This window comes from Dendropsophus ebraccatus, chromosome 11 (genome assembly GCF_027789765.1).
Source record: "Dendropsophus ebraccatus isolate aDenEbr1 chromosome 11, aDenEbr1.pat, whole genome shotgun sequence".
In the NCBI taxonomy this organism is placed as follows: domain Eukaryota; kingdom Metazoa; phylum Chordata; class Amphibia; order Anura; family Hylidae; genus Dendropsophus; species Dendropsophus ebraccatus.
The window spans coordinates 10,591,384-10,599,367 of NC_091464.1; the positions used below are offsets into that span (position 1 = coordinate 10,591,384).

The 7,984-nt window shown below is 41.1% G+C and overlaps 1 protein-coding gene across 1 annotated transcript in view; it reads right to left on the bottom strand.

Annotated features, from left to right (window-relative positions):
• CAMK1G (calcium/calmodulin dependent protein kinase IG) overlaps nucleotides 1-7,587 on the bottom strand; it is a 41,897-nt gene extending 34,310 nt beyond the window's left edge. Inside the window, exon 1 of the mRNA XM_069944450.1 lies at nucleotides 7,341-7,587. The gene's annotated coding sequence lies outside the window, so the exon portion shown is untranslated. The remainder of the gene's footprint in view (nucleotides 1-7,340) is intronic.
• Nucleotides 7,588-7,984: the final 397 nt, after the last annotated feature.

Sequence of the window (7,984 nt, forward strand, 5' to 3'; positions counted from 1 at the left end):
TGCATCGGTAAAACAAGAAACATAAACTGATTTCATACTAAACTAAAGATTGGTAGAAGGAAAGATCTCTATTTAGAACCAGTGTCGGACTGGCCCACCGGACGACCGGACAATCCTCCGGTGGGCCTCCAGCTTTAGAAACCTCACTACCACTGGTTCGTTTCTCACTGGTTCTTCATTGGCGGGCCCCCAGGATCATTTCCTCTGGTGGGCCCCAGATACCCCAGTCCGACACTATGTAGAACTCTACCTTAATGTCTTACATTATAGAATAAAGTAATTTATACATACACACAAGGTAAAAGGAAACAGCCCACAGCAACAATGACTGTAATCTTTCAAGTATATTTCAAAGAGCATCCCTCAGAGATACAGTGGGATCCAATAATAGAAAATGACAAAGGCATAAAACATTAATAGACTGAAGAACAATATAAAATATTAAAGAAAAAACTGTTTATAGAGACAACTGAGGCTTTTATACAACGTCCACGTGACAAGCCTCCGCATACTGCTTTATTCACACTCTATATTATTATTCTATTACTCTATTCATGTCTTTTTATTGAAAAGATTCATTTAAATGCTTCTGTTCTTGTTTTTACACACATTTATTTTACGTGTATTGTGTTTTTTCAATAGAGTATTTTTTTTTGTGCCCATAGAAGTCAAAGTTAATAAAAAAAATTAAAAAAAGGTAACATTTTTCCATGTTTCATGTGTGTACAACTGGGGTCACGCTATGAAAAAATGAAGTCCGTCTTACATAAAAAATTACATCCATTATTTAAAAAATGTTTGTTTATTTAAAAAAAAAATTAAAAAATTATTTGCACAATTTTTACCTAGTGTGAACCTAGCCTATTTTTTTTTTTTATCCGTGTTTGATCTGTACTTTCGTATAGAAGTGTGAATAGGCCCTTAGGCTGTGCTCACATATAGCATTTAATGCATGTTTAATTAGCCTTAATTAGAGTTATTTTGACATGAATTCACATTTTCACAGTAAGGCTATGTTCACACAACATATATTTTCGTAATATTTTGTACAACGCCCGTGATTATTAAGAAAATATACGTGCCTTTGCTGCCTATGGGATCCTGGCCGGAGCGTATGCACATAGTAGTTTTCAGTTTGTCAGTTTTCTGCGGCCACTATTCACTGAATAGCGGCCGCAGAAACCCATGTCAGTGTACACTGTGGAGCGAGCGGCTGCAAGCTCCATATTGTGCTGTGGGGAGTTCTGATGAGGGCGCGCACAGATGCACCCGCATCAGAACTCTGCTGAGCTTAAGATTTTCAGAGACCGGCCGCTCCATGACCCGGCTGGGTCACCGAACGTCCGGTCTCTTACAGCGTGTGCACATAGCCTAAAATAGCGGGTTTTTTGCAGTGAATTGTGCAATTTGCTGCAAAATAAAGTGAATTAAATGCGCATTAAATGCTATGTGTGAACACAGCCTATAGTCTGCAAACAAGGGCTACCTGAAATCGATCACAACATTATGGAGCATTTACACAGAGAGATTTATCTGCAGATTTTTTAAGCCAAAGCCAGGAATGGATTTGAAAAGAGACTTCTCAGTCTTTCCTTTGTGACCTGGTCTCTGTTTATAGTCTGTTCCTGGCTTTGGCTTCAAAAATCTGTGAGCTAAATCTCTCTGTGTAAACGTCCCATTACACAGAATAGTTAATAGTTACCATCCTTACTACCATCGTTTGCTCCATCTGATCCCATATACCAAACCAAAAAGAGGGTGAAATAAATCCACCAAAAAACAAATGCAGGACCAGATGTAAAGAAATATATGTTTTTTCTTTTATTCACATATATGTAGAAAAATTATATACAAAACACTTTAAAAACAGTATAGGAGCTGATACATAGACAGATCCCCCTAAAATTGGTGGTAGTAGATAGAAAAAGCTTTATCGATAAAGATAATACACGAAACGCGCATCGGGTGAGTGGTATGGGGGTCACTGCACTAAGGACAATCTTTATGGGTAGTATATATGTATAGGATATTGGTTTTGTATTTGTTTTGCACACCATTTTGCATAACATTCTTTAGATATATGCCCAGTGCTTTGTCTATGTAGATTAACAACACTATATACTCTATATACTTTGTATTGTGGACATTTATTGTGTTTTTCTATCTACTCGCACCATTTTTGGGGGATCTGTCTATGTATCAGCTCCTATACTGTTTTTAAAGTGTTTTGTATATAATTTTTCTACATATATGTGAATAAAAGAAAAAACATATATTTCTTTACATCTGGTCCTGCATTTGTTTTTTGGTGGATTTATCCCACCCTCTTTTTGGTTTGGTATATAGGGTTTGCAGGAGGACCTTTTTATACATTGGTTCACATATAGGTACATATATCCATCTGATCCCAGCAAATGAAGAGACCATGTGGAGCTATGGTAGATTTACGCGGAGTGATAATTCGCCCAATCAAAGATTAACGACTCCGAAGTAACGATGTGTTTTTTATGAAAAAAATCATTATTGCAATCATTTTAAAATCTCTTAAGCCCACACATAGGGTGAATCGGTGAAAGACCGTTTAGACAAAGCGATCTGCGAATTTTCAGCGATTTGAAAACATGTTGAAAGATCACAATGAATGATTTCTTGCTCATCGCTTGATCGTTCGCTGCGTTTACACAGGCCGATTATCGCTCAAATGCGATTGTTGTTGCGAAAATTCGAACAATAACCTCTCTGTGTAAACAATGAACGATTAGCGAAGGAATCCGGAATTACAGCGAACAAATAACAATGATTTTAGGTTCAGCTCAAAAGATGCCATCAACGACGCACGGGCAATTTTTCCATCCTGCTTCCTGCCTGAACACACAAAATGATTCTCGTTTAAATTCAATTGATATGACGATTTTTCTCCCAATAATCCTCCTGTATAATAAGGCCCTTGGGGTATGTTCACACACATTGGAGTTTCATTGCGTTAATGCAATAAAGGACGGCAATTAAATGATTGAAATGAAATGATGCATTCCCATATAATTTTTACGGCATTACTGCATGTGTGAACACACCCCAATATGGAAAGCAATAGAGAATATATAGAAGATATCAGCATTGACACGCTGAGGAAGGAGGGATTCTGAGTCTGTGGCATAGGCTCTGTGAGGAATTCCACCTGTTTTACTCAGTGTGAACAGGCCCTTATAGAGTAAATTGAGGGATCCCTGTAGTCTTTATAATAAATGCATAGTAGATCCCCATGGGAGAAGCCACAGTAAAACCTCTCCCTAGAACTCCCAGCTCCCTGCTGCAGATAACGTTCTGGCAGCAATAACTGAAACAATTACAATATGTGCAAATCCAAATGCAATAAAGTGGTATATGAATGAATCAGGTATCACTGATGCTGACAGAGAGAGGAGAGCCCCTAAATACCCATGTTTCTGTCTTGCATTAGGACAGTGGCGGAACTACCGCAGTAGCAGCAGTAGCTGCTGCTACGGGGCCCGGCACAACAAGGGGCCCGGCAGCAGGGGCTGCCTGAGTGAGGGAATGGTATTTGTGTAGAAGCCGGGGCATCACAGAAGAGAGAGAGAGGGGGAAATAAAACACGGATGCACCCTCTCTCTCTCTCTCTCTCTCTCTCTCTGTCTCGGTCACTGAGAAGAAGCCCTGACAGGAGACTCCTCTCCTCCTGCAGCAGCTAGAGGCCGCTCTCCTGTCTGGCCTGTCAGCTGCCTGCACGGAGGAGCATGATAACCTCTGACCCCCAGCCCTCTCCTGCCGGACCTCAGGCATGACAGCTCCTTCCCCCTTCGGTAAGTATATACTGTCACCTATAAGGTGTGTGTGGTTGGGGAGGGGGGATGTTGTATGGTGGCTGCTATGTTGCATAAGTGTGTGTGTGTGGGGGGGGGGACTACAACTCCCAGTGTGGTCTGTCTACTGTCTGTGCCCCCATCCTCCTCACAGACTAAATGGAGACACAGATTGCACAGACAGATCACACTGGGAGTTGTAGTCCCACACTGTCAATAATATGACAGTGTCAATAATTTGAATTGTCCCATTTTTCCTTGCAGTGCCAGCCAGGATATATACATGCAGTACTATATATATATATATATATATATATATATATATATATATATATATATATACCTGTATATACATACACACACATGCAGTGCCAGCCAGGATATTTACATGCAGTACTATATATATATATATATATATATATATATATATATATATATATATATATACACTGTATATACATACACACACATGCAGTGCCAGCCAGGATATTTACATGCAGTACTATGTATATATATATATATTTTTATATATATATATATATATATATATATATATTACTGCATGTATATATCCTGGCTGGCACTGCATGTGTGTGTATGTATATACAGTGTATATATATATATATATATATATATATATATATATATATACATAGTACTGCATGTAAATATCCTGGCTGGCACTGCATGTATGTATGTATGTATATATATACACACACACACACACACACGTGCAGTGCCAGACAGGATATATACATGCAGTACCAGGCGGGATATATATATATATATATATATATATATATATATATATATACACGTGCAGTACCAGTATACATGTGAAGTGCCAGACTGGATATATACTGTATATGCTGTACCGGGCTGGATCTATCTACATATACACACACGTGCAGTGCCAGACAGGATATATAGTGCAGTACCAGGCTGTTATCCAGCATAGTATGGTGCTGTTACCTAGTCACAGTATGGCTGTATTGTTCAGTTCTGTTATGGCGGTATTGTTCTTGTCTGGTATGGTGGTATTATCTAGTCACAGTATGGCGGTATTGGTCAGGCCTGGTGTGGCAGTGTTATCCAGTCACAGTATGGCGGTATTGTTCAGTTCTGTTATGGCGGTATTGTTCTTGTCTGGTATGGTGTTATTATCCAGTCATAGTATGGTGGTATTGGTCAGGCCTGGTGTGGCAGTGTTATCCAGTCACAGAATGGTGGTATCAGGTCTGGTATGGCGGTGTTATCCAGTCACAGTGTGGCGGTATTGGTCAGGTCTGGTATGGCGGTGTTATCCAGTCACTGTATGGTTGTATTGGTCAGGTCTGGTATGGATGTGTTATACAGTCACAGTATGGCGGTATTGTTCAGGTCTGGTATGGTGGTATTATCCAGTCACAGTATGGCGGTATTGTTCATTAGGTCTGGTATGGCTGTATATGTTAAATGTGCATTGTCTGAAGCTTTTACCTACCAATCCTATGGCAAGAATCGCTACAGACAATATGCAGATCATTTAATGTGCAAACTTGTTTATATATTTTAAGCATTTAAAAATTATGTAGAAAAAGAAAGACTCAGACAATGTATGTGGCCGAAACCACACATCCATTTCTTCCCCAGTAGCCGGGAAGTGGGGGGGGGGGGGCCCCTTGGAAAGTTCGCTATGGGGCCCAGCCATTTCTAGTTACGCCCCTGCATTAGGACATCCTCAGGGGTGCAGTGAAGGTCGCTAAATCCCCACGTGTTCTGTATTGTATTAGGACTTCCTCAGGGGTGCAGTGGGAGCCCCAAAATCCCCATGTGTTCTATCTTGTATTAGGACTTCCTCAGGGGTGCAGTGGGAGTCCCTAAATGCCCATGCATTCTGTCTTGTATTAGGACTTCCTCAGAGGTGCAGTGGGAGTCCCTAAAGGCCCATGCATTCTGTCTTGTATTAGGACTTCCTCAGGGGTGCAGTGGAGGTCCCTAAATCCCCACGTGTTCTGTCTTGTATAAGGACTTCCTGAGGGGTGCAGTGGGAGTCCCTAAAGGCCCACGCATTTTGTCTTTTTTTAGGTCTTCCCCAGGAGTGCAATGGGAGCCCCAAAATCCCCATGTGTTCTGTCTTGTATTAGGACATCCTCAGGGGTGCAATGGGAGCCTCAAAATCCCCATGTGTTCTGTCTTGTATTAGGACATCCTCAGGGGTGCAGCGGGAGTCCCTAAATGCCTAAAAGTTCTGTCTTGTATTAGGACTTCCTCAGGGGTGCAGCGGGAGTCCCTAAATGCCTAAAAGTTCTGTCTTGTATTAGGACTTCCTCAGGGGTGCAATGGGAACCCCTAAGGACCCACACGTTCTGTCTTGTATTAGAACTTCCTCCGGGGTGCAATGGGAGTCCCTAAAGACCCACGCGTTTTGTACTGTATTAGGACTTACTCAGGGGTGCAGTGGAAGTCCCTAAAGGCCCAGGCGTTCTGTCATGTATTAGGACTTCCTCAGGGGTGCAGTGGGAGCAATAAAGGCCCATCCGTTCTATCTTGTATTAGGACTTCCTCAGGGGTCCTGTATATCTTTAGGAGTCCATCCTCTATGTATAGGTATACACACTTCCTTCGTGTTTCGATTAAATGACCTTTTAGTATATACCTGGAGCGATTTGCACCTATTAGTTTTGATGGAGCTGCCTGCTTCAAATGAGTGTCTTCTCTACTAAGAATAACTTGAGATTGATCGAGGTTCTTTGACCGGTCTCCTGCTGGTTCTGACCTTTTGATTCCTGTCCGTGATAAAATCATTAAATCTTCAGGGACTTCTTTAAGTTAAAGGAGAAGTCCGGCCACGACATATATTTAAGTGCGTTATTGCCCAATAAAAATGATACAAATTCTCACTATACACTAATACTGTGCTTTATTCCGGGATGATCATCCCGTCCCGGCACCGGAGCTGTTACCGGAGGTTAGTGGGTCGTAACATCACCATCTTTGCCAGGAATAGAAGACTTCAAGCTGTAGTAAATGAAGGAATAAAGCACAATATCTGTATTTCCCACTAGAGTATATTAAGAATTTGTAGAATTTTTGTTAAATATATGTTTTGGCCAGACTTCTCCTTTAAAAGACAGAGTTAATTTTAAGAGGCAACATGTTATCCGGCAAGAACCATCTTGTAAGAGTCCATGGAAAGTTCTATCACAGCTGCTCTGAAATCCCTATATAAGTCACCGCTTCGTCATCCCAGTAATAATGTGTCACACAATCCAACCAGACAATGGCACATTCCAGGCTTTTGTTGATGATAATTGATAGGAATCATATATTAGAGTCGCACACTCCTCAATCTGATGTCTCATTGATAATTCTCCGCCAGGCACAACAAGCACAGCAGGCGAAGGTTTTTACGTAGATTCATTTGTTATGTGACAATAGGACGGGAAATAAACTTGATCGTATTCGGCAAATCGCGACATATTTGTTGTAGAAGCAGAAAATAACATTATTCACTTAAAGGGGTAAAATCATTCCTACCTGAAGTCCAAAGAGACAAGCTGCTCGTGTATGCCAGGGGAAGACAATACCAAACTAATGTTGTGTTAGGCTCGGCGTGCAGGAGAGGATGAGGAGAGGAGTGTCCTAGAAGATTATCCAAGAGAGCAGGGACGAGACTGACACGTGTGATCCGAAAATACAAAGCTGCACCATGGAAATCTCCTTAGGTGTCCATCAATGGGCAGCACGGGCCGAGGAGCAGAAGGTCAATGAATGTGACCAGAGCAGTGTGTGCCGCCTAATATCTTGGTTTTGTGTAATCTGCCCGAGAACAAAATTGTGACGATAAAATAAGGATTCACACACTGACCTTGTCATCACCATGGCAGCAATTGTGGAATACAGACGTGCAGCTTCAGGAATTTAGAGGAAATTCTTGCAGTCGGAAACTTAAAGTGACCATGGTTAAATAGAGATTGCAGGAGCCATTGGTTGTGTGTCAACTGGTTTGAGAATGGAGAAGGTTGTAATTGGGGACTTGAAGGACACTTGGAATATTTACTGATCTGCCCAATGTAAGGAGATATAACAGTTCCAATACGAAGAAACAGAATTCTGAAAAGTTACTTCTAATAAATTGTGATTTAGGTTTGAATCTATTCTTTGTGTGATGGAACAATCAT